Here is a 23167-nt window from a genome sequence, read left to right on the forward strand (position 1 = left end):
CAGAAAACCACAGCTGCTTGAGCAGTTAACAGATATCAGTAAAGTACCCATGTTACATAATTAAGGATAACGTTCTTGAAGCATATGGGCCGGAGGTATTATACTCTCATTAAAACTTTAGGTAGGAAACAATTTAACATCTTCTCACACATTTCTAGGGTTGCAATCTATAACAAATGTTTGTAATTAGGCATGCTCCAAACAGTTTATTAAATAATACATGAAGACAGAGGTTGATGAAATAGAAAGGTAGAGGATTTTAGGTATAGTGACACATGAGCTTTTCAGGGAGCAAGGAAAGATTACTTCCTGTTGACTTGATAACTAGTCACTTTGGGCATCTTAAGTAAGATGTTGGAAGAGGTTTCATTAGTTGGATTAGACTGTCTGTAATCTTAAAGAAGTAGGTAGTAACGGTGCTAAGGTGGTGGTTGTTGTTGTTTTAACCTTTTGTGCTTCATTAGAAATACCCCTGTTTCTCCTGTTATAGCTACTGAAAAGTGGGATGTTTTATTAAAAAAAAAAAGCAGGAAAACATTGTTTCCGGGTGGCAGAGGTAGATCAGTAGGACTTCAGAGGAGGGGTTGAACAATGACAAACACTGAAATCATGTTTTGAAAGCCACACCTTACTACACAGGGTCTGGTATCTGTTAGGTGATGAAGGAAATGAGCCATAGACAAGCCCCTTGAGAATCATGAAAACAGGTGTTTTCTCTCTGGAGAAGACATGACATTTATCCCTTAGAGATTAGATGGGGGCAGGGGGTATGACAGAGAGAGGGAGAGAGACAGACAGACAGACAGACACAGAAACAGTGAGACACAGAGACAGAGAGAGACAGACAGAGACAGAGACTTTCAGCCCAACTTTACTATTTGCCTTTCAAGCCAGGTGAGTAGGGCTCATAGCCACTTTGAGTGTTGTGAAATGATCCTGGATTGTTTTCGAGAAGTCACTAAGGAAAGAATAAGTAGGCTCTTTGTTTTTACACACACACACACACACACACACACACACACACACATCTAGAGGTTAAATAATGGTGGAGCCCGAAATGCCTTTGAGAACACATTTCAGATACAGGACTAGGTTGATGTGGCTTTTCCTGATGTTGCCTGCTTGGCAGGTAAATTAGGCTGCCAATCTGGCAGTTTTCATTGGCAATAAATCTATTCTAGACATTTTATTTAAAAGCTGGCACTGATGTAGGGGAGGTAAGGGATTGTAAATTTTCTTTTATTTAGAGGCCAGGCACAATCATAACAAACATAGACCACCTGGAAGCTTTTGCATCTCCAGCATGCAATGGCCTAGATCTCCAGGGGTGTAATTTCCATGGGCAGGATGTGAAGGATACATGGCGAAACCAAGGAAATATGAGGTATCAGAACTAGAGAGATCTCGACGAATTGGCACAATGCTGCTATAACTCTGGTCAAAGGCTCTTGAGATGGTGGGTTGGATCTAAAGCTGGTTGGGGTTGGGGTCTGTTCTAAGGTGAACACAGTATTAGATTGGGAACATCATTACTTTAGGACTTCTAGGGGCTCTGATTTCAGTTCCCTTCTAGAGTGCTCCAAACAACTCAATTTTTTAGAGATTTTCAATGTCCTAGGATTAGGTCAAATCTCTTTCATAATTTTGCTGCCTCTTGCACTTACTAGGTTACACTCCCTCAAGATATTTAACTGAGAGTTCAAGTTTTTCTCAAAAGATAATTACCTACGGGACATTTGAAGGCCCATCCCCAGTTGAGCTATGATAGATAATGTACTATTTTGAGAAGGCAGACAATAATTTAATCTTTTATACATAAGGAAATAATATTTATTTCATGCCTTTAAAATAAAAACTTTGGAGTTTTTACAATACACCTTTTTGGCTAGTTTACTCCAGTAGTTAGTTGAAATGACTTTTCTTCATTTTCTTGACTGTCTCCTGATTCTTAGTATTCTTCAGAGTTTTATATCATTGAAACAAAATTTTCTCTTTTATTTAATTATATACATTTCAAAAATATGTAAGTATCTCAGGGTATGCACATTACAGATACATGGATTCACCAAATTATCCCTCTTTTCTGTTTGCACATAATATTTATAAATCTTAATTGTGCTTTATATTGTTACCATGCAAACTATTAAACAGGATCTGGTTTCAGATAGAGATATGTGTGTATTGACTTAGCCATGGCCTCATGAATAATTCAATTTGTTCACTTTCTGGAAATATCCAGTTTGCTCTTGATGCAACAAATATTTGAATAGTATTCAACCTACCTGCCTTTTCACATACACACACACACACACACACACACAATTTTGATATTATAAGCTACCACGATACAAGGCAAAAAAAAATACCCACTCTGATATTTCCTCTAAAAACATATTTAAAGTTATATAAAATGCCATTTATGTCATATAAACAAAAGTCAGACAAGAAAATCCTAGTGATGTTGCTGAAGCATTTGGCAGATTTCCAGGTATTTAGGACATGAAGGTATTTAAAGATACATGGCATTAATTACGCAGAAATATTTTGATGCAGCAAATAACTAACCTGGCACTTAAAAAAACACTCTAGCAGCAGATCCTTTACCAAATATTTACTAAAGTTATGTTATGAATGTCATAGGGCCTAAGAACCTGGACTGTGACATAATATGATCAGCTTACTGGCAAATGACAAAACTTTTCTAAGAAAAAATTGGGAAATAAATTCTCCAGAGCAGCTGCTTTGGAGAATTATGTGATGCTGCCAGTTTGAATGTATCCAATGCCCTCATTAAATGTCATGCCAGGAGAAGTAGCTCAAAAAGATTAAAAAGCAGCATATATAGATTAGAGTCAGAGGTCAGGGTGGAGATAAGGGGAGAGAAGCAAATATTTGAAAATACTAGATTTTTCTTCAGAGAGACATAGGTAATTGATAGGTATTTGGCTTTTAAAGTTTGGCTCATAGAAAACAATATAATATACTTACATGTATATACGTATGAATACACATATGTGTATATATAATAACCTGTTATATGTGTCTATAGAACACATATGTATATATATAACATATAGAATATATACACATACAAATATATTCTGTAACTATATATATATGATAAAATACATATATATTCCATAATATGTTCTAGAGTTGATAAAGACTTTCCTCTTGGCACACAACTCCAACATTTGTTTAGATTGGATATCAATGTTAATTTAGCCAGAGAAAATCAGATCTATAGTCATTATAGTGTCTGGGAATAAAGATAATGGTCGAGTATTGGCTGGATCCATGAACAATGAAGCCATCCCTCCTCAGCCTCCTCCCATAATTCTTCGGCTTCTCCAGCTAAACTGAGAATTTCAGAAAAGATAATCCCATCTATGTCGACAATAGCTACCTTTGATTTCTCTTTACCAACATAATGAGGCACTTTAATTCTTAAAGTTTCATTAGTCCCATTTGTTTTAATATTGCAATCATTTCCAGTATACCTGTGAGTTCACAGATGGGAAGGAAATATACTTTATCATGTGCTCTCTTGAGCAAAGATTTGCCATTATCGTCAGGAGTTCAGTGGCCATGCTGATGATCTCTTACTGAAACTTATAGAGTTCTTTTATGGCCCCACTCCATTTAAGTTTTTGTATTCCTTGTATATGTTGTGCCAGGTCTATGTTAGTTCATAAGTTCATACTGCTCCCTTGCTGCTCTGAATTCCTTAAACTTGTCAGCATACCACTGAGGAAACAGGGGTTGAGAGAGATTAAGTGACTTGCCCAGGGTCACTGAACTAGTAGTATCAGAGACAGAATTTGAAACTATGTCTGCCTGAATCCAAGTCTAATAATCTATCCACTCTTCCATGTGGTCTGTAAAAAAACAACCAAAACAAAACCAATCTCTATACACTGTGTGTATATGCAGTAAGGAGGTAATTAGCCATAGCCTACTTTGTGCAGATCAGCCTGTTCACTTTTTTCCCCCTAAAAGACACATTTTTTCATATTGAAGTTTTACAAATTTGACCTGGAATTCAGGTTGCTTGTTTAAATGCAACAATACCAAGGTATAGGAAACCAAGGTATAGGAAATAAATGGAACAGCAGAGAATCAGATCTTTCTTAGATATTCATGAGAAGAAAAGGGACACTTGGTTTCCCTGATTCTCTTTAAAACACACACACACACACACACACACACAAAATTGCTCACTCAAAAGTGAAGTCCATGAGACTAAGGACTGTAACACTGGTGCCAACTTTCCCAACATACCCAGGAATTTCTTTATTTAGAACCTCCCATGTGTGTGTTTTTAATCTCTGGAATCTCAGGGATTTTCCCATCCCTCTGGATGCTTGAGAAGTTTCAGAGGATGGTAACCCCTCCTGGAATTCTCTACTTCTACAGCTTTATTTTTAAAATGTGAGTAGTGGTGGCATGCTGGAGAAATGGGCATTCATATAACACAGACATCCAAGAAAACCAGGTTAGATAGGAGCATTTATGAAGTCTTTTGGAAGATAGCAAATTTGAAGCCTTAGGCCATTTCTTGAAGTGACCCCAGAAAAACAAGAGGTGAGAAGTTCTGGAGCCACTTAAGAAGGCAGAAACAACCCATCTCATGAGAGTGGCAAAGACCACCTTGTACACGTTGACTTGTGTACATGTCCAGCAAACTATTTATTCAATAGTCATGTTTCCTCCTCATGCCTAGGGTACCTTTTCCTTCTATGCTCTTCTTTTGCCCTGGGTCCTTACCTTCCTTTTTTTTCCTCCACACCTCACAGCTATAAACTTCTTTATTTGCAACATTCCAAGTTAGAAGCTTCTATTTTCCTAACCAATGGACATTTCCTTGCCTGTGATTTCAGGAATAGAGCAGAATCCTTCTACCCACTATTAAAAAACACTTGAAAAACTCTGAATGGGAACCCGCCATGGGGCCCAAGTTGACCCAAGAGCTGTCTTGGGCTGTCCTAAGTATATCATAGGTCACTGTGGACTCCTTTTTTCCTGCTATAGCCATCATGTCTAAGGCTTCCTTGGGACTTCCTTGATTGGATTCCTTCTCTGTCTCTTCCACAGTCCTGCTTTGGGGATTTAGATCTCCATGTATGTATAGTCAGTGACTGGGGGAACTACTCTGGTCTGAATATATCAATTTCAGCTCTGTGGAGAGAATGCTTCTAGTTTGGAAGTGTTCATCTTGACCCTAATATAAAAGGGAAGAGGGGTCAGGGGCATGCTCTAGTATCCATATGATGTTCTCCCTGCCCATGCTTTTTGTGTGTCTCTAAGCCATTACTTTCCTTTAACCATGCTAGAACAAAAAGGCCTATTGCTTTAAACCTTAACTTGAATGTTTCATTCTTCTATGAAGTCCTTTTAGTTTCAGCAATGGACTCTGGACTCATGGACACATGTTCATTTATTCCTTTTAAATCCAGAAGATAGATTTAAAATTTACATGACAGCATGAATAATAGGAAATCCATTTTTCTAGCAAGACTGTACAAGTTTCTGAACCAACCCCCTTACTTGGTTTAAGGGAAATTATTAATACATGTATCTGGAAAAGGGTATGATATTTGCACATTGGGTCTGTGATATAAACATGTTACTCCCTTTACAATAAAGCATAATGTACAATGATAGAAAACTCTTTTTCACTTATGAACGTCTGAGTCTGAAATTCACACAAACCACACTTTTGTTTGACTCCTAAATGTGGGTGCCAAATGAATCTACTGCACTAGGCTTCTGAACACTACTGCAACTGTGCAGCCCCTACTTCTCTACTGGGAGAATTGTTTCGGCAGATAAACCATCTGGCTTGAAACACAGCCCTCTTTGAAAATATTTCTCATTATGTTAGCTCTAAAACAATGTGTACAACTATGCTTCATTGGAAGACATGGTTAACAGAAATTCAGTGTCAAACAATATCTTCTCTGTAATCTTTTCCTAAATAATTTTTAAAAAGCAATCAAAATGCAAAATTTTAATTCTTTAAAGACTCATTGTGAATCTAGTGTAAGATGAATAAAATTCAATGAAATCTTTAATAAGGCACTAAAGTGCATGACTCTTTAAAATGTTGATGTCTTTAATCTTTCCTGTAGGAAAGCTTATGGTTAATATACTTATCTGGATGTGTCATGAGGATATCATTGTAATATTTTATGTTTATATGTATCTTTTCATCCAAGGGTCTCCGACTATGTTATAACTGCTTTGGGTTGAACACAGTGTTATTGTTGTCCCCTATTTCATAAAGGACATGAAGTTTGGCAAAGTTGAGTGATTTTTCTCTAACTGGCGTAGTGAGTCAGAACCACTTGTTTAAAATCTCTCAAATAAAATTCATTTCTGTAAGCTAGTGGACTGAGGCGTAGATGCACAGGTAAGATAGAGGGAAGACTTTTGATTAGAATATAGGGTAGAGAAAGATTGAGGGATCATGGTGAGGTAAAAATTGAATGTAATTAGTTGAAGCACAGCCCAATGAAAGTAGTCAGAAGGGGATTGATTGAATAAGAGGGGGATTAGCATTAGCACAGAACAGGGTGTTTCAGAGGGCAAGGAAGAATGAGAGTAATACTTTTGGGCCTCTCTCCTGGTGGTCGCCAAGAGGGGATTGTTACTGGAGATTGACTAAACATGTATTAATGATACTAGAGAAAATAAAAGGATGTGGTAGATAGGAATCCATACTTTTCTCCCTTTGAGCCACCTAAATTCTCTCTTTTACATGTCAGTCAATCTGTGGTTTCATGCTCTGTCTCTATCTCCGTGACTTTCCAGCCCCTGTGATCTTACTTTCATTTTGTTAATACTGCTCTTTACATATTTTTATGTTTTCAGTTGGCCTCATATCTAAGGTGGTGACTGGACAGGGTACCACTAGGTCAAGGGAGCTGAGTATAGTGAATGTTCAGGAAGGTTAATCCGTGGCTCCAAGTAAGAGGCTGAGGCTAGGGATCTGTTCCCAAACAAGGTGAGAAGGGCTGCCTTATTGGAATGACAGTATTTTAATATTATGGGTTAAGAATATCTGACCTTAATTAATGACAGAAATGCTTTCTGAAGAATCAGGATAATTGTCCTAGAGTAAATCAGTGTGTTTCTATTACAGGTTTAAAGGCCTTGGGTATAGTGAGTCCAATGGAAACATTGGTTGGGCTTGTTGTGATCTGCTTACACCAGCCTGTGGCAACGGTAATAATGGTAGGTAGCATTTATATAAAATTTTAGGATTTGCAAAGCACTTTTTGTATGTTATTTGATATTTACCCTTTTTTTGTATCCCTAGATCTTAACATTGTGACTGGCACATAGTTAAGTGTTTAGTAAGTCCTTATTTATTGACTGACATCAGCCCAAAGAAGTAGATGCCGTTATTTATTCCCATTTTATAGATATAAATGCTTAGATTGAAAGATGTTAAATGACTTGCCCAGGGTGACACAATGAATAAGTGGTTTAAAGTAGGATTCAAACTCATGACTTCTTGACTCCAAGTTATGAGCTCTGTCCACTGTATCACTTAGCTGACTGTGACTTAGCTTACTGATTTAGCTATAGGGACCCAGAAACACTCAGCTTCTAGATGTCCATCTTAGTGAAATCCTAGCAGAGTGGATTGACTGCATCTTTGATCAGGTATGATTCTGCAAAACTTGCCTTGTCTGATATGTGAAACTACCTTTACAAATGGCTTTGTGATTTTCTGGTTCTGTGTTTGGTCATTGGCAGCAGTGACCCTACTCTTAAGCTCTGCCATATCTGTGTTATGTCTAGAAAGTGAATATGGGTTAATATTTGTAGTGGGGAAACAAAAATCAGCAAATTCATATGCTGTACATCAATTTGGTCTTTGATAATGACAACATATTTACATAGTGTTTTATAGAGGTAGTTGCAACCTAGCAGATAGAGTCAGCCTTGGATCCAGGAAGACCTAGGTTCAAATCCTACCTATGACACAGTCTGACTCTGACCCTGGGCAAGTTACTAAATCTATGGGTACTCTAGTCTAAGGGTGTCAAATAAACACGGGCAATACTCCTTTCAGAACCAGATCAAAACATAATTGGAAAATACTTAACAAAATTAATAAAAATACAATAGAACATAGATATATTATTAAATAGTTTTCTAAGTCAATAAGCAACTGTAGACATCTTTACATACAATTCAGTGGCCCAGTTTCTATTTGAGTTTGAAACTTCTCTAGGCAACTTTTTAAAATGGTAATTTGCAGAGAAGGTGCCAACCTACATTTACGGAGGGAATTACCCACAAGTTCCATGTACCAGTGAAATTCCAGGTTCAGTCCTCATCCCTTTACCTTGTAGAGGGACTTTCATGTACATTATTCCATCTAAAAGGCTATTTGGGTCATAGGAGTTTGAGCTGGGAGGAATTTAAAGATAATCTAATCTAATCCAGTTTCCTGGATTATAGGTAAGGAAATTGAAACCTAAAAAAAGGAAATCATTTGCCCATACCAGGTCATAGTAAGATAACTAGTAAGCAGCACAGCCAAGATTTGAACCCAGGTCCTCTGAATCTAGTGCCCTTTCCACTCCATCACCCTGCTTTTCTGTAATTGGTGGTTTAGGTAAGGTGTGTTGTCTTGGGGTTCTTATCACATGAGAGAATGTAAGCATTTCAGTGACCTTACATCTCAAGTCAGAGAGCCAGTCTTAGCCAACAAACCTCTCCTATGATAAAGGTTCTAAGAGTAACTTGGGTGGGAGGAGACTGTGAGGAAGTTAGGCCTTCCTTGGACATCACTCTGCTGATAAACCCCACATTTATCTTCCAACTATCCGTTACTCACTTCCCTAACATTTTCCTATTTGTAAACAACTTTTATACTTCAAAATGCTAAGGTGGGTTTGAAGGTTCACCAAGAACATTTGGACAACCAATATAATCTGTTACATGATTTGCCCAAAATATGTATTATAATGATTCCTCATTTCAAAGTGAAAATAACATGAATTCAAAGAATAAGAAGAAGGCCCTGGAATGAATACTGGATGCATTTTTCACTGCTGTTTTCCTTTTAAAAATATGTACTTATTATATGTTTTCTTAGGATTTTGAGCCAAGGAAACATTAAGTGTCTGTAGAATTGAGAAGGCAGTTTAACACACTGATCATATCTCCAGTAATTGGAATCTGAAATAAGCTGTTGTAAAAGGATGCATTCCAACTGCCATCTGACAATTCACATGCTGGTTTGTCCCAGGCATTACAAGGTAAGAGGACATTGTGACTGATTTAATCATGTGTTGTCCTGGGAGGCCCTTCCAGGAGATTGAATGCCACGGTGCCCCCTTCCCTTCCTCTAACCACACTCAAACTAGATAACGAAAAGCCTTTCTGATATAACCAGGTATATTTACTTTCTCTTGTAAATGAAAATGCTTCTTCTGAGAAAGTGAAATCCAATTCATTCCAAGGAGACTTAATAACCTGGTGGCCATCCCTGTTTGCCCTGGCAATGAAAATAGTTGCTGATTTTTAAAGGAAAAAAAAAGGTACAGTATGGGGGAAAAAGGCAAGATTACTTCTACTGAGGTGTGAGAGATGCCCACTTTTTAGGGCAGGTAAGGTAGATTAATAAGAGACTATTCATAAGGAGGTTTCAGATCTTACTGTCAGAGGGTAATAATTAATGATCAAATGTTAATGGAGATGCTGGGCTGTTGATGTCATTAATTCAGCTCAGTGGAGCCAGTCCTGCCCGGGACCTGCCACAGCTGTCACTGCATTCGCTTAATTATTCCAGTGCCTTCAGGCTCTTTTCCCCCCTTTTTCCTACTAACTACAGGACAGTATGTTTTCACTGAAGCAGAATTACGGAGAATGCCCTGCTTTCTGGGCAGTGCCAGGCCAAATATACGTGAAAGCCCAAAGGCAACAAAAAATAACCTTTTTTTTTCTTGTTGTTGTTTTGTTTTGGTTCTTTCCAGGGTGTGTGTATATGTGATGGGAAGGGTCTAGTTTTTATTATTGCAGAACAAGATGAGGAGATGGAAAATGCTTGAGAAAGGACATCCTAAAGAGTGTGATTGTCTTGATATAATATTTATGTCCTGTAAAGATTAAGTTCTTGAAAACTAACCTAATACTTCCCAGTTTCTATGTTGGGCAAAATGTCCATGTTCACCCTTTCCCACAACCAAACAAAGAGAATATAGAAAAAAAGAGCTTAGGGAGGCAGTGGGGTGGGGGGGGGAAGCAAACACCATCAGTTGGTAAAACATAATGTGAAATAATCATGCTTCAGAAGACAGGAAATCATAAAATTATCCTTTACTGGGCAAATTGAGGCAAGGAAAAACATGATCACTGAAATGCCACTTCCATTAAAATTCAGCTTGTAGGAGTGGATGAATTTGCCTGCTGTGCCTTCAGAGCCTTCTTCCACTTCCTTGGCTGTGTTTCTTTCATCTCATTGTGCTAGAACTTTAAGAAAAACTATTCCTCACTTTTTAAACCCCTTTGGATCTTTTGTCTCTGGCCTAGTCTAGTAGACACCTCAGTTCTTGCCTTACTTATTTCTAACTGGAGAAAGAAAAGTAGATTTGTTCTAAAACCTTTGCAATTTTTCTTTTTGCCCTATCCTCACTTTTTGGGGGTAGGGGGGTGGGAGGGGAGTATAAATTTCTAGTTTTGATGAGTGTTACGATTTCAAATCAGTCCAATATGCCTCCTTGAACTGCTATGCTGGAATGCAGCTTGACTCCATTCCAAACTAAAGTGCTTAAAAAAATGTGAGGCACTACAACAATTTAAAATCACTCTATATGCTGCACATGGTGATTTAAAATAATTGAAGCTCTTCAAATTTTTATATGCCTTTGAATTTGGAAGTGATCAAGGTTCTGGGCATGTGCAGAACACAATGATTTGAAATTATTAGAGTCCTTCAAATTTATCATAAGTGTTTCAGCTTGAAAGTGATAGGGAATCTGGACTTAGGCAGTGGAAAGTGATTTAAAATTATCAGAGCACTACAGATGTTTTATAGGTCCTTTAATTTGAAAGTGATCTCAGTTCCGGTCTTTAGTACCATAGAGGATTGCACTTTCTATTCAATGGAACAGGTTTGGATTTTTCCAAACTATGCATTACTTACAAAGTCTTTAAAAAAATTCAAAAGATATTAGTTCATAAAGAGAATATTTAATAAATAATTTCACAGCTAGAGGAACTTGATTTTACTTTTGCTGCCACCATCCACAATTGGGAACTGATACAATGAGCTTGAGTTTTGGGAGAAAGAAAAAAAATGAGGATAGATTAGCTCATACTATCCATGTGAAAAGTCATCATATACAACAAGAATATTTGATTTGCCATGGTGAAGGTCTAGGGATCAGGCGGAAGATATGAATCTCTAGGTTACCTTTTCAAATTATACAGTGATTTTAAAAAAAATAGAACAAAGAGACCACTAAACTCTTATCACATAGATCAAAGCTTCTGCACTCACACTCTAGTTTTAGTTTTTCCTTCTCTAGCATAACACGTGCAAGGCAGGTCCTTTATTCAGAAGCTATTCTTTCTTGGAAACATCTATGCTCTTGTCATATGCCACTTTTTCAGACATATGCATTATTTTCATTTTGTGTGTACTTTGATGAAGCTGATAACTCCACTGATTTGCTTAGTAGACCGTACTTGACTAAGAAAATTTGAAACTTATGAGCTCTATAAGATGGATGGATTCTCTTTTTCTACCTACTTGAAGGATATGTGACATCACTCCATCCTTTTGCTAAAGTACATTCTTTGGAGATAGAATATTTAAGCTTGTTAAAGCCCCTCATAACAAGATCCTAACATACACAGTAGATTTCTGCTACAAATGATAGGATTGTACAACAGGGACTGTAGTCACTAAGAATTCAGCTAAAATTATCAGCCACGTTGCTGTTGTACTTCTGAAAGCCATATGACTGGTCTCTGACTTGATTTAAAGTAGTGTGACAAAGGTGAAATTCCAGCATATTCCCCACTCACTTCCCTTCCTCTGTAAATGTTTTTATTTTGATAAAAAATTAGGATAAGTTGATTACAGTTTTGATTGTTGTCTTTCTCCCTCCCTGTCCCTGCCCCCACCCCCCAACAGAGTTTGAAATGGAAACCCTCTGACATATGAAAACCATCTGACCTGTGTACTGGGTCTATGAATCTCCAGGCCTTTATGAGAGTAGAAATTTAACAGGATTAGGAATAGAAAATGCTAATAATAGAGCTCATGTTTTGTATTTCGGATTAACCTTCGCCCTAAGGACATAGTGCCAGCTCACTACATGATATCTTTCAACTGGCATAGTATTTGACCTTATTCTTAGAATTATTTTTGAAATTTATTGTACTTTATTTGTATATTTGAGATATCTTTCTGATCTCATATTGCTGTTGCTTGATAGTACAGTTTTTTGTAAAAATGAAGTTGTGTATTTTTCTTTTGCATATTGCACTCCTAAAATGAGGAATCATTAATGACTTTGTATTATGCTTCTGACTATATTTTTAATAAAATCTTGATTAGATCATAGAAAGAGTGGGTTCAGTGGTATAAGCCTGGACTTTGATCATTTTGATTCAACAAATCAAATGTTTATTAAATGCTTACTCTGGGGAAAACTGTGAGCTGGTGATTTAAAGATTAAAAAATAAAAATGAATTTTACCTTCAAGGAGCTTACATTTTCCTAGGAGAAGGAGAGGTTCTTCCTCTTCCTTCTTCCATTTTCCTGGGGGAGGTTCATTATTATTATTAATTATTATGTTTCTTCTCCTCCTCCTTATCATCATTATTACATTTTCCTGGAAGAAAAGAGGTTCATTTTTATTCTTATATTTCCAGGAGAGGGGAAGTTATTATTATTGCTATTATTATATTTTCCCAGAGGGAGGAGAGGTTCTACTTAAATATAAATAAGCAAAAATGAAGAGGGAGACAGCCCTATCAACTGGACATGGAGAAGGCTAGAATATCCCTAAATAGTACATATGAAGAGTTCTATCACATAGCAGATCACATGCAACTAGGTTAATTAGATATTTGATAAGTAGGAATTCTTAGACATTTGAGGTGATGACTATTAGAAAAGTCACTGGAAAAGACTGCACAACTAGTTACTCTATGATTGAACTCCAAAGGCAGCATGATATAGAGGAAAACACATTGAACTCGCCATGAGAAGACATTGGTTTTGGGTCCCAACTCCATCATTTATTAGCCATTTGACTGTAAGTTATTTAAACTCTGAACATCTCAATAACCTCATCTGTGAAATGAAGATTATAATCTCAATCCTACCTATCTCACAAGACTGTTTTGAGGATCATAGAATTGTAGGATTATGCTCTTGTGCTGGAAAGACCACCTGGTCCAAGCCTTTATTTTGCAGATGAGAACTATGAGGTTAAATGTCTTACCCAAGGCTACACAGGTATGAAGTGTCAGGATCTCTGACTTCAGAGTCAGTTTTCCTTGCCCTGTACTATCTGCACTCTGCTATCTTCCCAGTAGATCAAAGTAGATGAAGTTAATAAAGCATTTTGAGGTTACAACCGATCTTATAGATACAGTACCGTTTTTACTCTGTCTCCCAAAACCTCACTTATAGTCTCAGGTTGGGTACCCAGAGCAGGGCTATCGACTTTTCACCCCTAGATTCTAGGATTAACCTGGAAGGGTAGGTCAGGAGTTTGTTTTCTAATTTTCTAACTCATGAGCCTCTAGCCATGTACTTCCCTCATTGTTTATCAGTTGATATCAATTATCCAATAAATCTTAATTAGGAAAAAAATGCTTATCATGGCAATTAGTACAAAATAACCCCCCATTCTAGAGGCATGATCTCCCATAAATACATAGAGACCAGTGGAAAATGAACTCATACTCAGAAAATACATGTGGCAAGAGGGTAATTCATAGTTCCTGGTTCCCCTTCACTGCTCATGAAGTTCTCCTTAGGCATGGTGTACTTTTCTAATTTTAAAACTGTCTTTTTTCATTGTGCCTAGTTCGTTAGAGTCAGAATTCATAGACCTTCATTAAAAACCTACTATGTGCCAGGCTTTGAGCTAAGTTCTGATGATATAAATATGAAAAAGAAACAGTCCCTGAACTCTTTCTGACAATGATCTTTTTGGTCTATGGGTCCTTTCAGTGTAATGTATGTAGTTTCCTTGTTCAGTCCCTTTTAATTTTTGAATGTTTTTTCTTTGTCAGACATCACATAATTCTTGCTTTTTTTGGATTTACTTGATGAATAGTAAGTTTGTTTTGAGTACATCTTTGTTTTTTAAATGTGTTTCTGGTAAGCAGCAGATTGTAGGGTTTTGTTTTCTTATCTAATCTGTCCTTTTTTCATTTTATTGGATTGTTTAATCTGTTCACATTTAAAGTTTTAACAGTGAGATTTACATTTTCCTCCCTCTGCAATATTTTTTAAAGTTATAATTTCCCCTTTCTTCCACTATAATCACAGTACTATGTTCCTTTAGTTCCTTTAATCTTTTTTTAAGGTAGCTCTACTATCACTGACTTTTCTTCTCACTCTTGATCCTCTCCTCTTGCTTGTTACTCCTTTCGTTTTGCAGTTTTGCTTATTAGTTCCTTTTCTTTCCTGCTTTTATCTGGTTAAATAATTCCTCCCCTCTTTTCCTCTCAATTATTCAAGTAGATTCCTCCTCCTTTCCTACTGTTCAACTAGTTTTATTCATTAGTTCTTCAAATTTCATTTTTGTGCCCCTTTCCAAAAAAGATTTGTCTCACTCCCTCCATTATCCATCCTTTTTTTCTATCCATTCCTCTTAAACCCTCATTCTCTGATTCATGACCCCTGCATTTGATCTGTCTCTATTTTCTATATTCCCCATGTGATCAAAACCTCAAGGTATCCATTCTAGGCTCTTCTACCTAGGCAGTTTCTGCCACTGCCTTGTAAAACTTGCCCTGTTCATTTCTTTTTCCATCTTGCCTTACTTCTAAAACAATGCTAATTATTGGAGGTGTCAGAGAAGATACTGTCTCATGACAAGGTCCTTCTCTCTCATACCACATCCCTGATTATGCACCAATGATCTATACCCTCCTCTGGCTGCCTTTTCCTCCGTTTGCCTGGATATCTCCATGCTCTAAGCTCTTGCACTCTCCCAGGTGCTAGTTGTTTGAGGGGTTCCAGCTCCTCCGCTCCTTAGGAAGAATGGATTTTTCAAGAACCAAAATTCTCCAAGACACATACAGTGCAAGGTTCCCATCTCCCTCTCTTTACCCATAGAGACATTCATCACTGGAACTTTCTCTCAGAACTAAAGCAAAGCCTCCTTCCTTTACCCCACTGTCTTTTCTTTCTTTCTTTCTTTCTTTCTTTCTTTCTTTCTTTCTTTCTTTCTTTCTTTCTTTCTTTCTTTCTTTCTTTCTTTCTTTCTTTCTTTCTTTCTTTCTTTCTTTCTTTCTTTCTTTCTTTCTTTCTTTCTTTCTTCCTTCCTTCCTTCCTTTCTTTCTTTCTTTTCTTTTTGGTGTAGGCAATAAGGTTAAGTGACTTGCCCAGGGTCACATAGCTAGTAAGTGTTATATGTCTGAGGCCGGATTTGAACTCAGGTCCTCTTGAATCCAGGGCCGATACTCTATCCACTGTGCCACCTAGTTGCCCCACCCCACTCTCTTTTCAATCATGCCCTCCTCCTTCTCACCCTTGTAGGTTTTTCTCTTTCTAGACCACCCTCATTGCTATCTTATTTATTTGACCCTGGCAAATAGTATGTTCTTCCCTTTCCCCCTGCTCTCTCCTTCCCTTTTATGTGTTCTCCTACTTTGTAATATAGTCACACACACAAAACTAATAACAAACAAAAAAAAACCATTGGTTGACTTGTAGGCAGGGTAACACTAGTTCTGTTCATAATGTCCCAGGCTGCATCTTCATTGTTGCCTCCACCAGACTTCTTTCTTCGCCACGTATACATTTAGACAGAAGTTTTTACTGTGTTCTTTGCTATCATTTTGTTTCTGTTGCTGTCCTTGGCTAATACATCTATTCTCCCCTCCTATATTTCTGTTGTTTGAGGCATTTAAGAAGTGAATACTCTTTTAGTTCTGGTTTTCTTTCTAAAAAATGTTTTGAAAGACTCTTTACTATTGGATGTTTATATTTTTTTCACTTACGAATAAGTTAAAATTTGCAGGCTTGGTTATGCTGAGCAGCATCCATGCTGAGCTCCATTATACTTCAAAACACATTATTCCATTCCCTCCTATGTTTTCTGCTCATTGCAGAATAGTCTTGTATTATTCAATTTCCTTTCCTTTGTATTTGAAAGTCTTTCTATTGATCTCTTGCAGAACTTGTTCCTTCTGAAGTAAATCATTAATTTAGCTACTATGTATCTTATAGTTTGCAGTCTTTTTTTTTTTTCTGGAGGTGATCTATGAATTCTTTTAATTGGTACTTAGTTTTCTGTGTTGAGAAGTTCTGCACAGCTCTCTTCTTTTATTTCCTGAATTATGGTGTTAAGGATTTTTTCCTGTCATGCTCTTCTAGGAGACCTATGATCCTTAGATTGGTTCTATACATCCTGTCTTTGAAATCAGAGTGTATTGCTTGCCTAGTGAACATATTTTCTGTTAGTGTTATTGTTTTTTTTTGCTTTTTTTCTAGATTCTTTCACTTCTATATATTACACTCTCAATCTGTTATTCTCTCCTTGGTTTCTTTTGTGAGACTTGTCATCACAGATTGTAGTTTTTCTATTCTGCCTGTTGATTTTGCTGTGAAGGCCATAACTTTTATTCTCATAATTCTCATTTCTTTTTTGAGCCACTCAAGAACAGTGTGTTGTGGTTCCACATCCTCCTTACATTCCATAAGATTCTCTGTGTCATTGAATCATTTTACTTTGTTTTGTAGTATTTATTCACAGATGCCCAAACTTATTTATTCGATCTTGAGGCCATATTTCCTTCTGCTGTTAAAATTTTCACTGTTGATTTATATCCTTACATTTAAGGTCTTTGAATTTTTTCCCCCTAAGATATTTGGTAATTATAGTCTTTTTTTCTTTCTTTCTTTCTAATTTTTCCTTATTCCTCAATTTTTGACTCTGTCTTCTCTGGGGTTTTCCTAGGGTCTGAATCTCAAAGCACCTCAACCTTCTCCCACACTGGGCACCAGCCTAGGTATTCACTAGCCTGTCTCTGTTTTTGTTCACCTATGGTTCACCAGCCTAAATCTTAGTCCCAAATTACTTTTGGATGGACGGAACTGGACCCAGATGGATGCTGAGCTTTGCCCTTCAGGCTTCATGGAGTGTTGCACAATTGTCCCCAAACACTGTTCTATCCTGGTATTCTATCCTGCTCCCTCTGTTCTGTAGTTTGGAGAACTGATTCACTGGTGATACAGACTTGTTCTACCCAGGAATGACAATTCAGGGTTTTGCAACATTGGTCCTATGGAGCTGTCTGCCCCAGAACCGAAAGCCCAGAACTTTGTGGTGGTGGTGGTGCTATAAGGTTGTCTGGTCCAGTGCTGGCTGGCTGAGCAAACTTCTACAATCTGGAGCTGGGTTCTCCATAGTACTAGAAAGATGGAAGGAGGACTGTGGTGTGGTATGGGGTTTTGTTGCAAGTTGTGCATGGAATCCTTGTGTCATCTATTGTAACCTCATGGGAGGTAGGGGAAGCTCACAGAGTGACTCAGGGGTCAGTTCATTTTTTAAAAAAAATCCTCTTTCAGATTCTAGGTGCCCTAGACCATAGAGACAACTGCAGTTGCTTTACTACTGGCACATAATTTCTTTTTTGGAGAAGTTTGAGAAGCCATGGAGATCAGAGAAAATGTCTAGTCCTTCATCTTGTTACTCAAGTGACCCAGAGTTCAGGCACTTACTGTCTTATAAAGAGAACATGACACACAAAAGGAAGCTCAAAAGGTCAGAGGGAAGGGATGATATGATGAAGAAGTCCAAGGGAGTCCATCCTATTGGGAAATGAAGTGTCTTGCCTGCATGCCTTTCTTAAATGGAAACTTTGAGAAGAGCTCCACATTCCACCCTCCAATCAGAGGGACAGTTGGAAAAGAGGGTACTGATAAGTTATTAATATCAGGCTTAATGTGATCTTGCAGAATGATGGGATCACTGAGGGTGTGATGAAAACATCTAAAGAAATGCAATTAATTTGTCCTTAGCTTCTGACACAGACTATGCCTTGGTATTGCTATTCTACAACATTGCTAAGATGCTAATGAGAAGTCCAAATCCTCTTACCTTTTGATGTTCACAAGGTCCTCCTTTGGTTAAGGTGGTTCAGAGGAGACAGAGGTTCTTCTCCTTCTCTTCACTCCTGCTCCAAATTATTCCCTCTCAAGATTTGGTGGGGACTACTCTCACTTGGCTCTTCATTAGATTTCTACATTATGGTTTGTTATTTTGTAAAGGACCCAAGGACCCATAGGAGGGATTACATTTTCTCAGCCAATTTCAATACAACTCCTATTCAGTGTCACTCCATTTTATACAATGGATTTTACTTTTTTCGTATTGGTCAAAGATTTCTCTCATGTAGTCTAATACCCTTGATTGGTTCATTCATTGATAGAGGTATCTAGGCTTTGTTCATACCTCATTCATACATTTGTTTGATTCCAACAAGGAGGCCAGGTCTTCTTTAATTATTGACACAGGAGACTGGAATAGCCCTCTTTCAGAGATATGAACTATTTTTCCTCCTAACCACGACTTAGAAATCAACAATAATCTATTATTTTAGTTATCTTTTCTTACTACATATTTTATTTCTGCATGTGATGAATGATAATTGATATTGCTTCTTAGATACAAATATAATATGTAATTTTGAGCAACTTAACCTCTCTCAGCTTCAGTTTACTCATGTGGAAAATGAGGGGGTTGGATTAGATGACCTCTAAGATCCCTTCCAGCTATAGATCTGTGAAGCACAGAGAGGCATTCTGATTAAAAAAGGAGAGGGTATGCCATAGCCACTGTCAACTGGTACATTTCACGTTATGCCCACAAGTCACCAATACCTTGTTGCTTAGGTCCTATTGGGTAAAGAGGTAAAGGGATACAGAATTAGCATTCAAAGCTAAGTAAAACTAATAAAATTGGCATAACAGTATATCCTGGAAGACATCTCTTTTACATCCAAATCCCTATATATTTGACAGCCTGTACAGAATTCAAGATTTTGTAAGAGAAAAAAAAAACAATTAACTCTTGCCATAGAGGATGTCACCTAGGGACAAAACAGTCTTTATTTGAGGAAAAAAAGTGTTTTAGAAAGATGATAGGAGCATAGATTTAAAGTCAGGAAGGGCCCTTAGAGAGCAACTAGTACAACCCCTTCATTTTACAAATGAGGATGCCATGGTTCTAAGAGTCGAAACGACTTGCCCAAGACCCCCTAGTGAGCAAGGAGCAAAGCCAGAATTTGAACCTAGGTCTTCTGAAAGGTTCCACTTTCCAATGTACCACCATACCTGTCTATGTCTCTATAACAAAGAACTGTTGATTTGGCCTGCCTGCATTTGGGTATGGGGTGTATGTGTGTGTGTGTGTGTGTGTGTCTTTTTTGTTTTGTTTTGCTTTTGCGTAGGCAATGGGATTAAGTGACTTGATCAGGGTCACACAGCTAGTAAGTGTTATGTGTCTGAAGCCAGATTTGAACTCAGGTCCTCCTGATTCCAGGGCCAGTGGTCTATCCACTGCACCACCTAGCTGCTCCCTGAGTATGGGTTTCTTACTTGCATTCATAAAACCCAAGTTTCACCTTCCAGTTCTGTCACTTATTAACTGTGTACAGTTGGGCAAGTTATTTGATCTCCTGGAGCCTCAGTTTCCTCATCTGCAAAATGGAGATAATAAAACTTGACTAAACAGGCAAGTGCCCTGGGGTCAGATGAGATAAAGTATGTTTATTATTTGTAAGCTTTAAAACAGTCTGTTTCATAAAGGGGAGGTTTCCACAATGAATATTTATACGTCTGGGTTTATTTTTGTGTAGTTTGATTGACTTCTGACACATTGACTGAGACTTGGAACTAGGTATCTAAGGATATTGGTCTGTAGGTCCCAGATATTGGTAGATATGTTGAAACTCTTTCATTTGTCCCTGAATATACTCAAATGCTCAAAAGCTCTGCTGTTATTGTTGCTGTTGTCACATCAATATGAGGAACAATGAAAGATCCCAACCTGTATTTGCCTCACTAACCAAGTCCTAAGGAGTTGCTTGAGGCATGTCAAGGGTGAAAAACTTGCTCTGGGTAAAGCAGCCTATTAAATGACAGAGTGAGGTTTGAACTCAAGTCTTTCTAACAGCAAACCCAACGAACTGTCCACTATGTCAGGCTGTCCTTACAGTCCTTAACATGAAGTAAAAGAGTTATCTATGTAGAGATTGGGCCCTACAGAAAGCACCAGTATCTTCTGGTGCTATGTTTTCATAAAGAACACACAAGAATCTGCTCAGCAAGAATACCTGAAGTCCTTGAAATAAAGACAAATCAATATTAGACTTTATTTATTGGGCTTTCTTTATTTGTCATGGTCCAGATGTTCCTGGAATTGCATCTTGCCAAACTCTTGTTAGCTTCATAACTGTTGGTTTGAAAAATGACAAAAAAGATATTCAGCCTATAAAGTAACCTCCCATGGCTCACCTCCCCACTCTCTCAAATGAGACCTTGTCTCATATTTCACTGAAAAAAATGAGGTCATTTGCCAAGGACTCTCTCCTCTCATCCTCCTTATCTCATATCACTCTGATGCCTTCCTCCACCATCTCCTTTTTTACCCCTGCTTCACATGAAGATGTGGCCCTTCCCTTTGCCACTGTAAAACCTTTTCCATACACACTATGATCCCATTCCATCCCATCTTCACCAGAAGATTACCCCTTGTACACTTTCCCTCGCTAATCTTTATTCTTTCCACCTACTAGCTGCTGCCCTGTTATCTACAAATGCACCAATGTCTCCTCCATCCTCAAAAAGCCCTCCCTTGATTTATCCAGCTCTACTACCTATTATCCTATATCTCTCCTAAAACATATCATATATACTCACACAGGTTACATATGAATATACATATAGTGTATATGATATAAATATACATGTAATGAAAAATATAAACTCAATCATATGAGATTCATATTAGTTTTTTGCAGCAGAAATATTGTAACTGTCATAAGAAGGCTATTAAATATAGTCCTAGCTGAGGATGGGAAATACACAACATTCTTCTCTTTTAGTAATCTATGTTAAATATTTTGGCCATTTTTTTTCTGATAAAATAGCCACAGTCATTATCCTTCATCTTTCTGTGACATTTGATATTCTTAACAAGTCATTCCTTGGTGAAATTCTCTCTTTGCTTGCCTTCCCTGATTCCACACCTTCCTGGTTCTCCTACTATTCCCCTTAAACCTTGTGCTCAAATCCCCTGTTTCTGATTACTTGCAGGGCTTCCTTATTTGCCTATTACACTATCATCTGAAACTCTACATGTTCCCAAATGAATTTCTGATCTTCTCTAAGTGCCTACCACTTTTTCATTTATTGTAGTTGTATTCCTAGTGCCTAGCACAATACGTGGCACATAATAGGCTCTCAATAAATGAGCACTGATTGATCAATTCTTTAAGATTCTGTGGTTAGAAACCTCAGACTAATAATAGCTAGCATTTATATATAACCCTTGTCCCAGGACCCACTGTCATGGTACCCTCTCCTTATTGGTGGAGATGAATGTCCTGGCCTGCATGAGGGGTATGGTGGAGCTGTTGAGAGGCCAGAACTTTAGTTCTCAGCATTCTTCCCTTTGGGACTGGTCAAACTTCACATATTCCTATGTATTCCTTTTCTGATTTCTGTTTTGCTATCATTTGGATAAATGGGTTTCTTTGCTATTTGCTATGTGTATTCATTGTGCCACTGGTACTAGGTGAAGAATGGGGTCAAGCCTTGGATATAGAGCTTAGGGTCTCTCCTCTCCACAAAATGACAAAGTGATAAGAAGCTAGATGGAACCTGATCATATCCCCTAGACCAGGGGTGGGGAACTTGAGGCCACAATGTGGCCTCCTAGATCCTTAATTGAGATCTTTTGACCAAATTCAAATTTGCTCTGTAGATATGTTTCTAGTCTAGTAACCCCTCCCCTACATAAAAGCAGAGTGATAGACTTCTACTTCCTCTCCTGGCAAGAATGAAAGTCTCCCTTGGAGAAGGGTAGGAGCAAGGGGAAGAAAAGGCAAGGGATTTCTATTCTGCCTCCCTTTGAGTCATACCAAAACAGTGTCCTTGCTATACATGGAGCCTCACTACATGTGTGAGGCATACTCATCCAGTCTCTTTGTCTTTACATAAGTACTACTGTCAGCTTTACAAAATACTTTACATGTATTCTTTCATTTGAACCTCAGAACAACCTTGCAAGTAATTACAGGTGTTATCCTCCCCATTTTACAGATGAGTAGACTGAGGCTTAGAGGCCACATAACCTTTTCCCTGGGTTACAAAACTTGTAACTATCAGTCAAAATTCTAACCTGGATCTCTCCTGATTCCAGATCTAGCACTCTTTCCTCTCCATCATGTTTTCCTTCTGTTACAGAGTCTTGTAATTTCTTCTTTAGAAATGTCTGTAGTCCTCCTTTGTCTCTTCCAATTGTTGTCACAGTGATGCAGATTACCCCATCACCTCACATTTGGAATACTTCAATAGCTTTCTAGCTTATGTGCTTGCCTTAAATCTTTCCCTCCATCTGGGCATTATTTGTGTATAACTTTCTTGCCAATTCAATTTAACAAACATCTATTAAATGTCTATTTTATTCAGAGCTCTGTGTACTTGCTGGAGAAAACACAAAGTTTAAGTAAGACTAGATGATCCTTGCTCTTAAGTATACCACAGTCTGATAAGGGTGTAAAATAGAGCAGATAACTATAATACATGTGAAGTACTTTGGAAAAGTGTGAACAAAGGGCCATTTTAGGTTTGAGGGGGAAAGAATATTACTACTGAAGGTGAGGGATGAAAGAAGACTTCATGGAAGGGGTGGGTATTATTAGATTTGGGCTATGAAGTTTGGGT

At 37.7% G+C, this 23167-nt stretch overlaps 1 long non-coding RNA gene across 1 annotated transcript in view; it reads left to right on the top strand.

Annotated features, from left to right (window-relative positions):
- The first annotated feature begins 7149 nt into the window (after window positions 1-7149).
- The window catches only part of LOC110207160 (uncharacterized), a 131217-nt gene continuing 115199 nt past the window's right edge, over window positions 7150-23167 (top strand). The window contains exons 1-2 of the long non-coding RNA XR_002324072.2: window positions 7150-7236; window positions 9116-9278. This is a non-coding gene — a long non-coding RNA (uncharacterized LOC110207160). The remainder of the gene's footprint in view (window positions 7237-9115; window positions 9279-23167) is intronic.

The sequence above is a fragment of the Phascolarctos cinereus genome, unplaced genomic scaffold (genome assembly GCF_003287225.1).
Source record: "Phascolarctos cinereus isolate Bilbo 61053 unplaced genomic scaffold, phaCin_HiC Scaffold_726;HRSCAF=1367, whole genome shotgun sequence".
NCBI lineage: Eukaryota > Metazoa > Chordata > Mammalia > Diprotodontia > Phascolarctidae > Phascolarctos > Phascolarctos cinereus.